General features: G+C 41.8%; 1 pseudogene; it reads right to left on the bottom strand.

Annotated features, from left to right (window-relative positions):
- The window catches only part of LOC114113827 (antigen WC1.1-like), a 57270-nt pseudogene extending 43836 nt beyond the window's left edge, over window positions 1–13434 (bottom strand).
- Between the last annotated feature and the right edge of the window lie 7007 nt (window positions 13435–20441).

A 20441-nucleotide genomic window follows, 5' to 3' on the forward strand; every position in this document is an offset into this window, starting at 1 on the left:
GTTACCTAACACGAAGAATTGATGCTTTTGATCTTTGGTTTTGGAGAAGACACTTGAGAGTTCCTTGAACTGCAAGGAGATCCAACCAGTCCATCCTAAAAGAAATCAGTCCTGAGCATTCATTGGAAGGACTGATGCTGAAGCTGAAAGTCCAGTACTTTGACCACCTGATGTAAAGAGCCGACTCACTGGAAAAGACCTTGGTGTTGGAAAAGATTGAATGCAGGAAGAAAGAGAAGGGGACGACACAGGATGAGGTGGTTGGATGGCATCACCAACTCAATGGACATGAGTTTGAGCAAGCTCTGGGAGTTAGTGAAGGACAGGGAAGCCTGGCATGCTGCAGTCCATGGGATTGCAAAGAATCAGATAGGACTGAACAACTGAACAGTCACAATATTGTAATGGCTTCTGCCATACATAAACATGAATCAACCATAAGTATACATGTATCCCTTCCCTCTTAAACCTTCCTCCCACCTCCCTCCCCATCCCACCCCTCTAGATTGTCACAGTGCACCGGCTTTGGGTTCCCTGTGTCATACAGCAAATTCCCACTGGCTACCTACTTTATATATGGTAATGTATATGTTTCAGTGTTATTCTCTCAAATCATCCACCTTCTCTCTCCACCACTGTGACCATAAATCTGTTCTCTATGTCTGCATCTCCACTGCTGCCCTGTAGATAAGTTCATCAATATCATCTTTCTAGATTCCATATATATATTCATTGCACTCATCTCACATGCTAGTAAAGTAATGCTCAAAATTCTCCAAGCCAGGCTTCAGCAATACATGAACCGTGAACTTCCTGATGTTCAAGCTGGTTTTAGAAAAGGCAGAGGAACCAGAGATCAAATTGCCAACATCCGCTGGATCATGGAAAAAGCAAGAGAGTTCCAGAAAAACATCTATTTCTGCTTTATTGACTATGCCAAAGCCTTTGACTGTGTGGATCACAATAAACTGTGGAAAATTCTGAAAGAGATGGGAATACCAGACCACCTGACCTGCCTCTTGAGAAATCTGTATGCAGGCCAGGAAGCAACAGTTACAACTGGACATGGAACAACAGACTGGTTCCAAATAGGAAAAGGAGGACGTCAAGGCTGTATATTGTCACCCTGCTTATTTAACTTATATGCAGAGTACATCATGAGAAACACTGGGCTGGAAGAAACACAAGCTAAAATCAAGATTGCCAGGAGAAATGTGATGGACAGGGAGGCCTGGCGTGCTGCGATTCATGGGGTCACAAAGAGTCGGACACGACTGAGTGACTGAACTGAACTGAACTGATGGGCACCTTATCTTTGAAAAAGGAGGCAAAAATATACGATAAAGAAAGACAGTCCCTTCAATAAGTGGTGCTGGGAAATTTGAAATTAAAATATTTCTTAACACCGTACACAAAATAAACACAAAATGGATTAAAGACCTAAATGTAAGGCCAGAAACTATAAAACTCTTATAGGAAAACATAGGCAGAGCACCCTTTGACATAAACCGCAGAAAGATCCTCTATGATACACCTCCTAGAGTAATGGAAATAAAAATAAGCAAATGGGGCATAATTAAACTTAAAAGCTTTTGCACAATGAAGGAAACTATTAATATAAGCAAGGTGAAAAAACAAGCCTCAGAATGGGAGAAAATAATAGCAAATGAAACAATGACAAAGAACTAATCTCCAAAATATACAAGCAGCTCATGAAGTACAATACCAGAAAAAAAAAAACAGAATCAAAAAGTGGGCAGAAGACTTAAAGAGACATTTCTCCAAAGAAGATATACAGATGGCTAATAAACACGTGAAAAGATGCTCAACATTGCTCATTATTAGAGAAATGCAAATCAAAACTCCACTTTTAGTATATTATTAAGAGAAACAATTATGGATGGTCCTTACTTAAATGTAAAGAAGTACAAAGCAACTTTTTTCATAATGGCAAAAACACTGAAAACAGCTAAGTTTCCAATAGAGATGGTTAGATGAGTATATTGCATTTCAGTCATATAATGAATTAACTGGAGGCAATTAAAAATTTCAATAGTATTTCTATTATATCCTGTATTTTTAAATTCTGCAATAAAACATTTTAGTGTGTAAAAGAATAGGTAATGATATAGAAAAATGTCCAAAATATATTACTGATTGTAGAAACAGGTTACAAAATAATATATATTAATATCAAATTATTTAATATTGAGGGTTTAAGCTTTTGTGTCTAATGGCATAAATTGCATCTGCAGGATAATTTTATGCCTACATCCAACATGAATTTCAATAGACTTCTATACTGTGTGCCCAGCTCAGAAATCATCAGATGCTCAGAAAAGCCAAGACTATCATATTAAAGGGAGCAAGTCCAATGTTGTATGAAGACTAAAATTTTAGTAGGATAACTCTAAATGGTATTGTTTCAAAGAAAATGAAGAGTGCTTGCTTTGGTGAAACACTCTTGCTTCTTAAAACGCTACTGAGGAAATGGTCAACAGTTTGCCTAGAAAGGCAGGGAGCTTGTATCAGAACATCCATTATCTTCCTCTTCATGGAACCAAAACCCACCTCTGCCCACCAGAGGTCCTCAGAAGGAGACTGTTGAGCATCTGCTCAGCACTCAAGGAGTAGATACTAGAAGAGAGGGGCCTTCCTGAGGAGAGCTGTGGGCTGGAGGCTGAGGTCTAGGGGACAACAGTGAGCTCTGAGACGAGACAGGGCAGCACTGAGTCTCAGCAGACCAGCACCCACATCTGAGAGCCACCTTCTCCAGGCTGGAGACCAGATTCTCCGCAGCCCCATCCCTGACCCCTGCCATTCTCTCACTCAGGGAAACCAGCTCCAGGGAGGGACAGGAGAGGGCACGAGAGAGAAAGAGCTCCCTACAGAGCCACAGCAGATCCTGGGAGAGGGAAGGACCATCCCAGGCCCCCAGCACATCAGCAAACGTCACAGGCACCAGGACAGGGACTGGGGAATTTATACACCTGGGGCTGCACGTTATCTGATCTCTACAGACAAGAGGTCCCCTCTCCTGGCTGTGGGCTTCTCTGCTCCATAATGGACACCTGGTGGAGAGAGGCAAGGCCAGCAGGCAGAGGCTCTCACAGAGCCCAGTGCTGGGCAGACACTTCAGCAAGCAAAGGAGAGCCCAGGGGATGGGGGAGAGGAGCCAGAGAGAGGCAGGCAGGTGCAAAATATCTCTGATCTGGTTACATGCAGCAGCCATGACCCCCAGCCCTGTTGGACCCTGTGTGCTTCACAGACCCGCGGACTCAGTCCCTGCTCAGCAGCCCCGTTCCTCTCACACAGACAGGATCCACCCCCCTTACACACACACACACACACACGCACACACTCACCCTCACACACTCCTCACTCACCCTCACACACTCCTCACTCACCCTCACATGCTCTTCAGTCACCCTCATAGACATACTCTCTCTCACACACACACACACACACAGGCGCGAGCGTGCACACAAGCACAGAGCCCACAGGAGCATAGACAGGAAACACGGGGACCCAGGGGCAGTGCTCACACACCAGGCACATGGAGCATGGGAACAGCCCAGAGTCCCCGCTGGGGTCAGTCGCTGGACCTTCCACACACTGGGAGCCACTGGGACTCCTAGAAGCTCCCTGAGAAGAAGGGAGACAGCAGAGAGGACTCAGGCTGACCCAGCTCAGTCCAGACCAAACCTCACTGCTCTGTAAAATATGCCACTATGACCAGAGGACCCCACACAGGAGACAGACCAGTATTCACAGTCACCGTGGCTCCTTTTTAGTCAAAAACACTGAGGCTTGGCTCCAGAACTCCAGACACCTTTCCCTTCACCGAGGGGTCCACTCCCTGCTGTGGACCCAGGACAGAGGGCAGCTCTTACCTTGACCACCCACCACGGTGCCAAGGAGGAGGACAGAGTCCCCGCAGGGAGAGGTGTCTGCCCAGAGCCATCCTGAGCCCACGTCCTCAAGGTCACAGTCCCAGCTGCAGGATCAGCCTGTGAGGAGGCATCAGGGTGCTGACCAGGGCCTATATAGACCACCCCTTACACCCTCCCTCCTGAGAGCCAATAGCAACACCTTTCACCATTTCAGGCACTATCGGAGGCTGCATCTGCCCCTTTCTGCAGCTCAGACACCACTGAGCTTCTGAATCTTCAACATCTCCTTGTATGAGCAACACGGTCCTTTGACCTCCTGCTTCCGTGGTCCCTGAGAACCAGGTGCCATGACCAGGGTGGCATAGAAAAGTCACATTAAAAAGCATGAGTGATTCTCTCTCCCCTGATCATTCTGGCCGATCCCCACAAACTATGAGATCTGGTAGGGTCAGGGTGTGGGATTGGTTGGCCTGTGTAGACTATCTCTGGTGGAATCAGGCACTGATATTCCCTGGGACTGAGCTCTGGGTGGAAGCAGAGAACTCCAAGAAGGCTTGAAACTCCAGAATAATTATCAGGCCAGCAGGAAAAAAGCATGGGAATTCACAGGTGAGTGTGGAGAGGGAGAGATGGGAACCATCAAGTTGGGGGGATGAAATTGTTGGTCTCTCCCTCCTTCTCAGAATGATCTGGAGACTGGGTCCTGGATCACGTACATGTGTGCTCAGTCATGTCCAGCTCTTTCGAGACTCCATGGACTTTGGCCCTCCAGGCTCCTTGGTCTATGGGATTCTCCAGGCAAGAATACTGGAGTGGGTCCCATTTCCCCCTTCAGGCGACCTTCCCGACCCAGGGATGGCAACTTCGTCTCATGTGTCTCCTGGATGTCAGGCAGACTCTTTACAATTGATCACCAGGGAAGCCTATACTCTACACAGGTACAATAAAGGACACAGAAGCACAACCGCTTGTAGAGGATGCACGCGCCTGACAATGTACAACAGACAGGTGAACTACCTTACGTGGTTGGACATGGGAATGCATGTCCACGTCTTCCAAAGTTCACAATTTGAAGGTTCATATGTAAGGGATTTACTGTATTAATAGTTAGCTTCATTAATGGTGATAATTTATCAATCATTATCAGAGAGAAAAAGGAAGAAATGAATAAGGATATGAAGGAAGATGGAAAGGAAAATTCCATATCTTCATTTTTATGTAATTAATCTAATGGTAAAGAACTCACCGACCAGTGCAGGAGACTCAAGAGACATGGGTTCAGTCCCTGGGTCAGGAAGATTCCCTGGAGGAGGGCATGGAAATCCACTCCAGTATTCTTGCCTGGAGAATCCCATGGACAGAAGCCTGGTGGGTTATGGTCCACAGAGTCACATAGAATCGGACACAACTGAAGTGACTTAGCATGCACGCCCTGTTACCATAAGAATCATTTAACATAACTTTTGCCACATTCCAGACTATTTACTGGTAACTGATAACTCAGAACAAGAATTACTATATTTGCAGCATAGGAATTCATTATTTTTCAGAAATATCACATTTTTTACCATATTGCCATATAGCACCCAGAAGTCTATATGTTCTCCTATGAATCACTCAACCTTCTTGAAAAAGGAAAAGGGAAAAATAAACCTCTCTCTTTCACTCCACTCCAGGTCCAGGTTACTGTCTCTCCCAGGAGTGGCAGGGTTGGAGTTTTCCAGGCAGAGGAGACATCTGTGCTGATGGTTCCTTTCAATCTGTACCCCTGACATTTTCCAGGGCTCACTGCTGGCCCTCCACTCAGGTAGACATTCTGTATAGTCTCTACATAGTTCCCTACATAGTCCTTGGTGGGCGCTATCCTTCTGAGTTCCGAATACTTAAAAATTAACTTTTACAACAGAAGTCCAAGGTCAAATCATAGTCCACTCACTATATCAGTGCACTTGCCCAACACATGAGGGTTTCAGATTCTTACATGGATATTGATCAGTAGCTAAGTCATGTCCAACTCTTTGCAACCCCATGAACTGCAGCACGCCAGGTTTCCCTGTCCTTCACTATCTCCCAGAGTTTGCTCAAATTCATGTCCATTGAATCAGTGATACTATCCAACTACCTCATCCTCTACCACCCTCTTCTCCTTCTGCCCTCAGTCTTTTCCAGCATTAGGATCTTTTCCAATGTGTCAGCTGTTCACATCAGGTGTCAAAGTATTGGAGCTTCTTTAGCATCAGTCCTTCCAATGAATATTCAGGATTGATCTCCTTTTGGATTGACTGATTTGATCACCTTGCTGTCCAAGGGACTCTTAAGAGTCTTCTCCAGCACAGTTCAAAAGCATCAGTTCTTCAAAGCTCAGCCTTCTTTAAGGTCCAACTCTCACATCTATACATGACTATTGGAAAAACTATAGCTTTGACTATACAGACCTTTGTCAGCAAAATAATGTCTCTGCTTTTTAGCACACTGTCTAGGTTTGTCATAGCTTTTCTTCAAAGAAGCAAGCATCTTTTAATTTTGTGGCTGCAGTCACTATCCACAATGATTTTGGAGCCCAAGAAAATAAAATCTGTCACTGTTTCCACTTTTTCCCCCATATATTTGCCATGAAGTGATGAGACCAGATACTATGATCTTAGCTTTTTGAATGTTGAGTTTTAAGCCAGCTTTTTCACTCTCCTCTTTCACTTTCATCAAGAAGCTCTTTAGTTCCTCTTCATTTTCTGCCTTTAGAGTGGTATCATCATGCATATCTGAGGTTGTTGATATTTCTCCCAGCAATCTTGATTCCAGCTTGTGATTCATCCAGCCTGGCATTTCTCATAATGTACTCTGTATATATATTAAATAAGCAGGGTGACAATATACAGCCTTGATGTACTCCTATCCCAATTTGGAACCAGTCCATCATCCCATGTCCTATTCTAACTGTTGCTTCTTGTCCTGCATACAGGTTTCTCAGGAGACAAGTAAGGTGGTCTGGTATTCCTATCACTTTTAAAAATTTTCCACAGTTTGTTGTGATTCACATAAAGGTTTTAGCATTGTCAATAAAGCAGAAGTAGATTTTTTTAAATTCCCTTGCTTTTTCTATGATCCAATGGATGTTGGCAATTTGACCTCTGGTTCCTCTGCCTTTTCTAAATCCAGCTTGTACATTTAGAAGTTCTCAGTTCACGTACTGTTGAAGCCTAGCTTGAAGGATTTTGAGCATTACCTTGCTCAGCTAATATCAAACGCTATCAGGTTCCGCTTTGTAAGCATGCAGTTTACAGGAAGACCACAAGGCGGCAGAGCTGGGAATGACAAATTCCTGGAAGATAGGGTCAAGTAAAATCTAAGTGCATGGTATTTTTTAAATGATCACAATATTATTTTTATATTTAAACATCTTAGAATGGTCTGTTGATGAAGACATTGGAATTTCATTGTTTGAACTATGAAGAAATAAATTATAATAGAAATATAGATACTAAAGAAATTGATTAGGTAGATTTAAGGATGGATTGATGGTGACAGATGAATATATTGATACATAAATACAGAGACACAATATGTATATATAAGGGGCTTTTATTATTTTTTTTTATTTCACTTTACAATACTGTACTGGTTTTGCCATACATTGACATGAATCCGCCACAGGTGTACATGAGTTCCCAATCCTGAACCCCCCTCCCACCTCTCTCCCCATATCATCTCTCTCGGTCATCCCAGTGCACCAGCCCCAAGCATCCTGTATCCTGTATCGAACCTAGACTGGCGATTCGTTTCTTACATGATAGTATACATGTTTCAATGCCATTCTCTATAAGGGGCTTTTAGACATGCTAAATCCCTTTCCTTTTATTACATTTCAGCTAGTCACCAAATGAGGTTTCAGGGAGAGAAAGAGATTGTTACAGGAAATAAAGAGAAAGTAAGAGTCATCATCCAACTCTAGCCCTCCAAAATACGATTTTGGAGTCCCAAGAAGAAAATACATAATTTAGAAAGACGAAGCATTTCTAAACTTCACATTTTCCCCCTTTCTATATTGAGGGTTTGATTTGGTAGGATTCTGAACCCAGCTGTACTATAAAGCATACCTAAAGAAGATACAAAATATAAGTTAAAGGAACTGCCCCAGACAGAAAAGTGAAAGTGAAAGCGTTAGTCGCTACAGTCCCTGGGGTTGCAAAGCAGCCCACCAGGCTCCTCTGTCCATGGAATTCTCCAGGCAAGAATACTGGAGTGGGCTGCCATTTCCTCCTCCAGGGGCTCGTCCAGATCCAGGGATCAAACCCACGTTTCCCAGTATTACAGGTGGATTCTTCACCACTGAGCCATGTTGGAAGCCTGTGCCACCATTGTACTGCTCATGAAACTATCTTGCCATCTGTGCACTGTCATGAATTAAGTTGTGCACTTGCTCATTTTGCTTATAAGCTGGAATATACTTGGTAAAAGTTCTGTGTCTAATTCAACCCCATATCCCCAGTGCCTGGATAATTTAAAATGCCAAATGATGTCTGTTGAATAAATGAGTGAATGATATTGAGAAGTGTTTTACACAAATCATCCCTATCAGAAAAAATTGTTTGAAAACATAACTCAACTTGTTGTGAGGGCTTAAAAGCACAATGCAATTTACATCATTTGTTGTAATGGCATTTCAACACTATTAAATGGTATGTACAGTTCAATACAGCTTTGACATTTCTGCAATGAATGCAGTAAATTCCAATAACCAGAAACAAAGGTAACTCCATTCTCAGAGCAGTGCTGAGACAGCCAGTTCTAAAACTGTATAGATGCAGCACATATCTGTGTATCCAAATATACAGCTGACAAACCAGAGCTCACTGACAGGTGAAGACCGTGAAGTCTCGTGTTCTGGTCTTAATCAGATATGGCCAAGAGGGCAGGATGTTGATATATTTACCATTTGTCACATTTTCAATCCAAACCACACATGACTGTAACAGGAAGAAAATTTTGTTTTAAAAAACATTTCGTTCAACAGTTTCTGTACTGAGAAGTGCAGAAGTAAAGAGCAGAGAGAATTCTGTTCTTTGACTTAAGACAACTTTAACTGGCCTGGTGGACTGGAAGGCAGTACAATATGTTACAACAACATTGTAATGTAGCAGTATTATTATTCCCAGTTTGCACATTCGAAAATGGAAGTTTAAGATGCTAAGTTAGTCTCTTTCCTGGGGAAGGTAATAATTAGGCATCCTTGGTGAGCAACATTCCCTCAGGACAAATCAGTGACTAAATTACAAAATAGTTTTGACTTAAAAATGATTTATATAACTTTAAAAGGAAATAATTGAAATATTATACCAAACTATTGGAGACCCACCCTACCATCTGTGTTCCTTGCATGGATGGTACCAGGATTAGTAAAAGCTCCTTTACCAAAGACCACTTCATCACAAGGGCATGAAGGAAAGAGCAAGGTCATGAGCTGGCTGAGGTCCAGCCCATCATCCTTGTTCAGCCCTTTATACTCTATGATCAGCAACATCTAACAAAAAGCTTGGCCCTGAATTGACCTCATTCATTTCTCCACAGGTCCAGCATCAGATGCCCAGAGACCAGACCAGATGAAACCTACTAAATCAAAGACAAGCAGACTCTAAGTGGAGAGCATGCAGAGCAAGGACACTTCCCCACTGCCACTGGAGAGTAAGAAACCCCCTTTTCCCAGACACCATCTTGGAAGGTTAAACAGCGAAGATGTCTGCTGAAAAATTGATTTCAGCAGGGAGTGTGAACCTAGAATCGGCGAGGTAATTATTACCAAAGCAGTCAGAGACACACCAACCAAAGGAATCACAGAGAAAAGCCTTCAAATCCTATTCGGGGAGGGTCAGATCACATTCAATTTCTGCACAAAGCTGTACCTCAGAAGCTTCTCTAAGGCATGAAAAAGCTGACAGCACTGCTACCAAGGGCTGTACTGAAGGATGTGGCATAGACAGTAATACTCATCAAATAGTTATTTTTCTAGTCCTCGGTGATTCATTCTGGCCAGTGAAACGGGGGTGGCATCACCTGTGTCACTTGTAAGTGGAGGCATGAAAAGTCTGAGTATGACTCTCTAGTGTCTCTCTTTCCTGCCCCAGAAATTTTTAGCTCATTTTGTTATGTGCCACTTAATCTCCCAAACCAGATTTCGAGGAGACTGGCTCTGTATTGCCGCTCTCTATAATTTAATAGATGCTCAACTAGAAGGCAATGGCACCCCACTCCAGTACTCTTGCCTGGAAAATCCCATGGATGGAGGAGCCTGGTAGGCTGCAATCCATGGGGTCGCTGAGAGTTGGACACGACTCAGTGACTTCACTTTCATGCATTGGAAAAGGAAATGGCAAACTACTCCAGTGTTCTTGCCTGGAGAATCCCAGGGATGGCGGAGCCTGATGGGCCGCCGTCTATGGGGTCACACAGATTTGGACACGACTGAAGCGACTTAGCAGCAGTAGCAGCAACTAATGTCGGGGGCCTTCCCTCATAGCTCAGTTGGTAAATCATCTGCCTGCAATGCAGGAGACCTGGGTTCAATTCCCGGATCAGGAAGATCCCCTGGAGAAGGAAATGGCAACCCACTCCAGTATTCTTGCCTGGAGAATCCCACGGACAGAGGAGCCTGACAGGCTACAGGATCACAAGAGTTGGACACAACTTAGCGACTAAACCAGCACCACCACAACTAATGTCTATTGAATGACTGAATGGCACTGTGCTAGACATTTAAAAGGAATTCCCTTAAATAAGAAGAAATATTTTTAGGACAACACATAGGTTATTGCTATTTTCACTTTAAAAATATAAGATTTCAGGGGCTTCCTGGTGGCTCAGTGGTAAAGAATCCACCTGCCAATACAGGAGACGCAGGCTCTATCCCTGATCAAAAGATCTCATGCCTTGGAGCAACTAAGCCCATGCACCACAACTACCGAGCCTGTGCTCTAGAGCCTGTGAGCAGTAACCACTGAGCCCATGAGCTGCAACTACTGAAGCCCGCAAGCCCTACAGCCCGAGCTCTGCAACAAGAGAAGCCGCTGCAGTAAGAAGCCCGTGAGAGAGTAGCCCTGCTCACTGCACCTTGAGAAAAGCCTGTGCAACAACAAAGACCCAGCACAGTCCAAAATAAAAATTAGTAAATAATTACTTTTTTAAAAAACATAGGATTTCAGCGATTAGTAAGGCAAATTTAATGTTCAAAAACAAGCAGCTTGTTGCTAACATAACAACCAGTTCTGCAAATCTCAGGCTCGAAAGATATACAAGACAAACCGCAATATACCAGAAGGTGGAGGCCATGTGGCTTCTTACTAAGTCTTATCAGATCTGATAGAGGAGACAGGATATTTATATGTGATTTGTCATTTGGCTACTTTTCAAGTAAAAACCACACAGGAACATCACAGGAAGAAAAACTGCAATTAAAAAAGTACTGCAGCCTCATCTATGCAACATCAGGAAGAAGATGAGCAGGAAGAGTTCTTTTGCTTAAAAATGAAAACAGCTTCATTAGTCTTTCACTTTACAAGAGGCGAGCCCTCTGGATCTGATCTCAAAGGATGCCGTAGAACCCAGACAGCTCAACTGCTCTGCGCAAGCGGTCAGAGGAGGAGCAGGAGGGTCAGGCTACAGAGATAGGACATATTAGTCCCGACAAATTGCTAGGATTTTCCCAGGAGACTCAGTGGCCCAAGAAGTCTGGACCTCCCTGATCTGTAACTTATTGCTGTTTTCCCAAGGCAGAAAGAAATTAGTCATTAAAGATGAAATTAAATGCTCATACACACATGTCACTACATTAACTCAGGTCATGTAGCAGGATGTAGCCTTAACTGTGAGAAGGGAAGGAAAGAAATCAAAGTATGAGAGAGGGCCAGGAAACAGGGCTTTGAGGCATCCATCCAAGTAAGACTGCAGAGACAGGCTACCTTATAGGGAAGTTAACAATTAATTAGTTAATTAATTGACTGGCTCTATCGTCTGGATTTCACAGATGTTCATTATCAAATACAGGAAGTTTGGGTTCTTTTTTTAAAAAGTGATAACCTGTTTTAAAGTCTCATATCCCCTTTTTTATAATTTATTTATTTGGGGTTGTGCTGGGTCTTTGTTGCTACGTGATCACTTTCTCTAGTTGCAGTGAGAACTCTTCATTCTGGTACGCAGGCTTCTCATTGCGGTGGCTTCTCTTTGCAGAGCAGAGGCCCTAGGTCGCCCAGGCTTCAGCAGTTGTGGCACTCAGGCTCAGTTACCCACGGCATGTGGAATCTCCCCAGACCAGGGATTGAACCTGTGTCACCTGCATTGGCAGGCAAATTCTAATCCTCTATACCACCAGGAAAGTCCAGTTTCAGTTCTTTTTGGCTATGAATTTGCATGACTTTCCAAATTTTAGGAAACAGAGTGGCTGGTAAGGCTTTTCTATATGGGGGCTTCCCTGGTGGCTCAGAGGTTAAAGCATCTGCCTGCAATGTGGGAGACCTGGGTTCGATCCCTGGGTTGGGAAGATCCCCTGGAGAAGGAAATGACAACCCACTAACTTTTCCAAAATTGGTAAACTGTAAAATTTATATATAGTAACAAGAAACCAACTTAGCTTACCAAAGCATTCAGTAAAAATACCAAGAATACGCCACCATGCCATCCATACTCTTTGCAGCAAGTTACTTGTGGGGTTTGGGGGAAACAGTCAGGGAGATTTAGCACAAAGAATTATGGGTGCTAAATATCACTTTCCAGAGACAAAGAGCTACAAGGACAAAGAAAGAATCAAGATATTGAAACCCAGAAGAGAGTGAATTATAGAATCCAGCTAGAAATCCAGAACCATCTTTTATATGAATTTACCAGAATGATTCCTGTAGAAAGAGAACGCCCATGGAAATCCTCACATCACACAAAATACATGTTTTAAAGAAAGTGGTATTCCTCAAGTAGAAGGAAGGCAGATGCCTGAATGGTATGGTCAATATGGACAGACTGCAGCTAAAACTGAATCTGCCTCCTCCCACCATAGGACCATGGGCTGAAGCCTGGGTAAACAATACAACCAGTGAAGCATCTGTACCAAACCTCATCAATACCAGAAGCTCAAGATTATTTAGAGGATGGTAGAAAAAGTGTCAAGTGAGAAGTAAGAAGAATATAAACTGTGTGTTACAGAAATGGAGTGCTTTAGTCCCTGGAACACAGGTTAATAGTGAAGAACCTCTCTCTGTCCCAAGAGTGCTTCACTGGAAGAAAGTGAGGGCGTTTGAAGGAGGATAGGGTGAGGAATCCAACCTGTAGCTTTCTGGAAGCTGCATGGCTTAGGACCAAATCCGTTTCCTGATGCCCTGAGGATTTCTGAATTATTTTCTGGTGAGATTTTCCAGATGCAATCCACTCTGGTCCCCATACTAAGGAGATTTACCATCATAACACTTTAAGGAGGAGGCCAACACTTTACCTTCCAGTACTTCAACGATTCTGTCTCACCCATGAAGACGGGGTCTCTGACCCTAGATGCGCCTTCAGCCATTGTCTCTATTCCCTGATTTTTATTTTAATTGAGCTACAATTAACATATAATAGTATGTTCATTTCATGTGTACAACATAATCATTTGATATACAACCGTCTCCCCTTATTCTCAGAAGATACATTCCAAGACCCCCAGAGAATACCTGCACCATGGACAGTATCAAACCCTATTACAAACTGCTTTTTCCTATACATACCTATGTGTGATGAAGTTTAATTTACAAATTAGCACAGTAAGAGAATATCTGAATTGCAAGCATCATTATTCTTGTGCTGTGGGGCCATTATAAGTAACATAAAATGAAAGTCGCTCAATCATATCAGACTCTTTGCGACTCCATCCACTTACACAGCCCATGAGATTCTCCAGGCCAGAATACTGGAGTGAGTAGCCTTTCCCTTTTCTATCTTCCCAACCCAGGTATTGAACACAGGTCTCCCTCATTGCATATTCTTTTCCAGCTAAGCCACAAGGGAAGCCCAAGAACACTGGAGTGGGTGACTTATCCCTTCTCCAGCAGATCTCCCAGACCCAGGAGTCAAACCAGAATCTCCTGCAGTGCAGGTGGATTTTTTACCAACTGAGCTATCAGGGAAGCCCTTAAGTAACATAAGTTAAACACAAGCACGATGATGTCCAGACAGTCAATTTGGTAACTGAGGATGGTTGTTAAGCGATGAATGGTGAGTAGCACCTACAACTGCATATGGTTGATTCATACATCAGGTTGGAGGAAGGAAGAAGGTGCAAGATCTCATCATCCTACTCAGGACAGTGAACAGTTTGCAACTTATTAACTTATTTATTTATGGGATTTTCCATTTGCTATTTTCTGGTGGTAACTGAACCACCAGAAAGGGAAACTGCAGGCAAGTGGGGATTACTGAATGCATATGTTACAAAATGTTTAGCACCAGTGTGGTTAACATCCATCACACTATAGCTACAGTTTTTTTCTTGTGATGAGAACTTCTGAGATCTACTCTCTTAGCAACTTGCAATACACAGCACAATATCATTCAGTTCAGTTCAGTCACTCAGTCATGTCTGACTCTTTGCAACCCCATGAATTGCAACACGCCAGGCCTCCCTGCCCATCGCCAACTCCCGGAGTTCACTCAAACTCATGTCCATCGAGTCGGTGATACCATCCAGCCACCTCATCCTCTGTCATCCGCTTCTCCTCCTGCCCCCAATCCCTCCCAGCATCAGAGTCTTTCCCAATAAGTCAACTCTTCGCATGAGGTGGCCAAAGTATTGGAGTTTCAGCTTTAGCATCAGTCCTTCCAATGAATACCCAGGACTGATCTCCTTTAGAATGGACGGGTTGAATCTCCTTGCAGGCCAAGGGACTCTCAAGAGTCTTCTCCAACACCACAGTTCAAAAGCATCAATTCTTTGGTGCTCAGCTTTCTTAACAGTCCAACTCTCACATCTATTCACAACCACTGGAAAAACCATAGCTTTGACTAGACAGACCTTTGTTGGCAAAGTAGTGTCTCTTTGTAATATGCTATCTAGGTTGGTCATAACTTTCCTTCCAAGGAGTAAGTGTCTTTGAATTTCATGGCTGCAGTCACCATCTGCAGTGATTTTGGAGTCCAAAAAAAAATAAAGTTTGACACTGTTTCCACTGTTTCCCCATCTATTTCCCATGAAGTGATGAGACCAGATGCCATGGTCTTAGTTTTCTGAATGTTGAACTTTAAGCCAACTTTTTCACTCTCCTCTTTCACTTTCATCAAGAGGCTTTTTAGTTCCTCTTCACTTTCTGCCATAAGGGTGGTGTCATCTGCATATCTGAGGTTATTGATATTTCTCTCAGCAATCTTGATTCCAGCTTGTGCTTCTTCCAGCCCAACCTTTCTCATAATGTACTCTGCATATAAGTTAAATAAGCAGGGTGACAATATACAGCCTTGACATCCTCCTTTTCCTATTTGGAACCAGTCTGTTGTTCCATGTCCAGTTCTAACTGTTGCTCCTGCATATAGGTTTCTCAAGAGGCAGGTCAGGTGGTCTGGTATTCCCATCTCTTTCAGAATTTTCCACAGTTTATTTGCTCCACACAGTCAAAGGCTGTGGCTTAGTCAATAAAGCAGAAATAGAGGCTTTTCTGGAACTCTCTTGCTTTTTCAATGATCCAACAGATGTTGGCAATTTGATCTCTGGTTCCTCTGCCTTTTCTAAAACCAGCTTGAATATCTGGAAGTTCATGGTTCATGTATTGCTGAGCTGATATCATTAACTATATGTTAATAGTCACCATCCAAATCCATGGGGTCCTCTGCCCTCTTAAGCAGCATGACTAGCCCAGTAAAACCTCCATACCCAGCCTCTCAGTACCCAGAAGCTTCTGCCCCATGCAATATAACATTTCCCCATCCTAAAACAAAATAGGAACTCTTTTTTTCCCAGTTCTTTAGACATATAATTGACCTATTTGTAAGTTTAAGATGTACAGCATGATAATTTGATATACATAAATATTGCAAAATGTCCCTGGTGGCTCAGACAGTAAAGAATCTGCCTGTAATGTGGGAGCCCAGGTTTGATGCCTGGGTCACGAAGATCCCCTGGAGGAGAAAATGGCAACCCATCCACTATTCTTGCCTAGAGAATCCCATGGGCAGAGGATCCTGGTGGGCTACAGTCCATGGGGTTGCAGAGAGTTGGACACAACCAAGCAACTTTCACATACAATACAATAATTACCATTTTTTAATATTACTATGATAACTTTTAAGATCTACTCTCTCGGCAGCTTTCAAGCATGTAATACCATATTGTTACCTATAGTCACCATGCTGTCCATTAGATTCCTAGAACTTATTCATCTTATAACTGGAAATCGGTACCCATTTGTCAACATCTCCACATTTCCCCCAACGCCAGCTCCTGTCAATTAATATCCTAGGCTCTGTTTCTATGAGTTTGGCTTTTTTAGATCCCACATATAAGTGAGGGAAATTAAATAGATAGTCTTGTTTAGGCTTCAGAGGCAAAGCAGAGCAGGCCTCAGACCTTGCTTCTAACCTGCTTGACCCCGCCCTGACTACTCCTGTGTCAGCCATGCCTGCTGTGAGTGCTGGCTGAGAGGCACCATAGATAGACAGAGGGCGGATCTCGGAGTTTGTTGAGCCCCTGGAGAGAATCTAGCCAACTGGGGACTTAACTACATTCCCAGATTTGCAGACCAAAGCAAACAGCATTGTAAAAAATAATAATAATAATTAACGTAATAGCAGAGCTGCAGTTTTGCTCACAGGCTGGTGATACCATTTGCAGCCTGGAGACTGTAAGCGGGAGCCCACAGACAGCAGTCCGAAGCCTCACCCGTGGAATGGACAGATGGGCTGCCTAGGACCTTTTCCCAGTGGGGATTCCAGATGTGCTGTGTCACAGGACTTCCCAGCGCTGTTTAAGCCTGAATGTTGGTCAAAAACCTCTCTTTTTTTTTAATGTTAGTATGTTGAAAGTAAGCTAGATAATTCTCTAAGAAATATTATTTATTTGTACAGAACGAGTGGCTTATTTTGCTAAAAAAATCTTTTGAACCTGAGACAAAAGTGAAAACTTTCTGCAAAACAGTCATACTGCATTTTTATTTCTTTATATATATCTATATATATCAGTTTGTTTAATTTTTGAAAACAATAGTTATAGGGTCTGCTTTGTCCTATTTAACAAAAAAATGTTACACATTTACAAACTGAAGCAAAAATGGATAGTACAGAGATTTTAAGGAAACCTTTAAAAGAATAAAATTGCTTTTCACTCCACTGTGTTTTCAAAGATGATTATCATCAAACCAGGAAGAAAGCTGTGAACCCCAGACCACCTGCTTCTTTAATAAAAAGAACGTTTAGATTATTAGCAAAGTAATATCTTTAAATGTATCTTCACACAGTTGGAATTTTAGTATAAACTTGCATATCAAGTCCCTTCCCATTATTTATTCTACTTTAAAAATATATACAGCTAATGATGTTTAAATAAGTATTCTCAGCCATGTGTCCAAATACAAACATTTGAGAAATTCAAACTGTTGCAACAAGTTATGAAAGGATTAAAGAAAAAAGATGAGCTACAAATTCTATAGGAGAAGGAAAAGCTTACGTAGTAACCATATGCAGGTAGATATGTATTTTCTAATTTTTATATACATACCTATTAAGTATAGACAAGCCATCAAACTTTAACAAGTTACAGACTAGATTAAGTCAGTATTATTTTCTACAACAAGTAACAGTGATGATTTAAAACTTTTTAATATACCTCAATAGTTTCATCACAGGTTATTTGTGGTAATAGTCTTTAAATATCATGAAGTTTTGATAGGCACAGATTAAATAAATGCATTATCTATGCCAAACTCAGCACCTTGATGATACCCAACGCTGCTTAATTATGGTGTAACTATCTGAACACAACAGAGTAGGCAGGCAACCAGAAAAGGACATTTAACATACTCTCAGGTTTATCACTTTAACATTACTGTTTAAAATTTGCATATCTAAATATAGAGGGACACTTAAAAAGCTGTAGGACAACTCCAGTATAAGAACCCCAACAGAGAAATCTGCAAAATCTTAAACTTCAGTTCTTAATCCATTGATAAATATTGCTCAAGGAGCAGCTATTTGGTCTTCAAACATTTTAGAATTAAAGGGTTGAAAATATGTTCATCCTTAGCTACACTGTAGCATTTTAAATTAGCAAGCAGGACAACCTGAATTCATCTTGCTTTTACATACAGAAGTGCATGTGCATTTTAAGACAACTAAGAATTAAGAGCTAACTTCTAGTCCATGGTGGTAAGTGACTAAAATTGCTGTCCAATCAGTGTTCTCTGGTACCACATACCAAAGTCCTAACAATATGCCATTCACATTGCCAGCACTCATCACTTCTAGGTGGGGAAGAGAAACATGGAAAAAGCAGTCGTAATTTTTTTTTTTAACAGCATAAGAGCTTTAAACACAATTTTGCGTCATCTTGTATTCTATCCTAGAATACTTGGAGCAAAATCTTATTTCAGTCAGCTCAATCTATACAAGTTATAAAATACAAACACAGACTAAACCCTACGGTGTACAGAAAATGCACCATTTAATACTCATTATTGCAGTACAACCCAAGGAACCCAATGAAGATTACCAAATAAGAAAAACGCACACAACATTCTAAATTGCTAAATCATCTTCAGTTCATTTCAGTCGCTCAGTCACGTCCGACTCTTTGCGACCACATGAACCGCAGCACGCCAGGGCCTCCACGTTCATCATGAATACCTGGAGTCCACCCAAACCCATGTCCATTGTGTCGGTGATGCCATCCAACCACCTCATCCTCTGTCGTCCCCTTCTCCTCCTGCCCTCAATCTTTCCCAGCATCAGGGTCTTTGCAAATGAATCAGCTCTCCGCATCAGGTGGCCCAAGTATTGGAGTTTCAGCTTCAACATCAGTCCCTCCAATCAACACCCAGGACTGATCTCCTTTAGGATGGACTGGTTGGATCTCTTTGCTGTCCAAGGAACTCTCAAGAGTCTTCTCCAACACCACAGTTCAAAAGCATCAATTCTTTGGCGCTCAGCTTTCTTTATAGTCCAACTCTCCCATCCATACATGACCACTGGAAAACCATAGCCTTTACTAGACAGACTGCTGTTGGCAAAGTGATGTCTCTGCTTTTTAATATGCTGTCTAGTTTGGTCATAACTTTCCTTCCAAGGAGCAAGCGTCTTTTAATTTCATGGCAGCAATCACCATCCGTGGCGATTTTGGAGCCCAGAAAAATAAAGTTAGCCACTGTTCCCCCATCTATTTGCCATGAAGTGATGGGATCGGATGCCATGATTTTAGTTCTCTAATGTTGAGCTTTAAGCCGACATTTTTAACTCTTCTCTTTCACTTTCATCAAGAGGCTCTTTAGCTCTTCTTCACTTTCTGCCATAGGGCTGCTAAATCAGAGATTGTACAAATTACATGTGCAAGACAAAAAAAAAATAATAACAACAAAAAGAAAAAGAAAGAAAAAACCACAGAAACTGACTTCTCAGTGCATCACACCCACTAGAATAAAATGTATGGCACTTTTACACTTTTACTTTTATATTAACACCGGACATTAAAGCCACATTAGAGCAAGAACTAGTCAATTCAAATGTTTATGATGAAACAGATCACCTTTTTTCTTTGTAAAAGCACTGAAAATGTAACATGTGCTGATAACTCACTAAAAGTTTTCTCATGTCATTTGCTCCCCATTGTAGTGTCTTAAATTATTCTGTAATTATTCTACCTGTTAACAATAGTCTGACTTTTAAGGTTTGTGTAAACTCTATTATGTTACTGAAACATACTTGCTCCTATGAGGTCAATATATCTTTATGAAAAAAAAAAAAACATAACTGGTTATATAGATCATAGAATAAACCCAAAGAACAAAAATGACATTTTCCAAGCTACTGAGAAAAAAATTAAACCGTGATGTGTCAATTTAAAATTTTATCAATATTAACTAACATTTCTATGGTAGATTTAAAATTAAACAGTGAAGAATAGGGCTTGGGCTACAGTTAATCACATTTGGTTTTCTTAAAAACAAAACTTTATTTACTATAAACGACTAAAAGGTAACTTTCTTCCTCCACAACACATGTTGACATTAAACTAAAGGCTTTTAAAATATCCACAACTTACAAGAAAAGTACTCTTAAATAGCTAAAAGGTATCAAAATGACCAAAGTTTAGTGTGCAAAGAGTAGATAGAAACAACCCAAAAAAGTGTAGATCATTGGGTTAACTATTTTTGAATAGCCCAAAATAAGCCGCAAAGTTTTTCTACCTTTACAAATAAAAAAAAGGTGTCCTTTCCACAGCTTGGGGATATGCATTGTACATCCCTCCCCCCACCCCCACAAGTCTATGAGTAAGATTCTAAAAATGTTGCCAATATTAAGTTCTTCCTACCTAAAGGTAATTAGAGGACAGCAACATTA

Source organism: Ovis aries, chromosome 3 (assembly GCF_016772045.2).
Source record: "Ovis aries strain OAR_USU_Benz2616 breed Rambouillet chromosome 3, ARS-UI_Ramb_v3.0, whole genome shotgun sequence".
Lineage (NCBI taxonomy): Eukaryota > Metazoa > Chordata > Mammalia > Artiodactyla > Bovidae > Ovis > Ovis aries.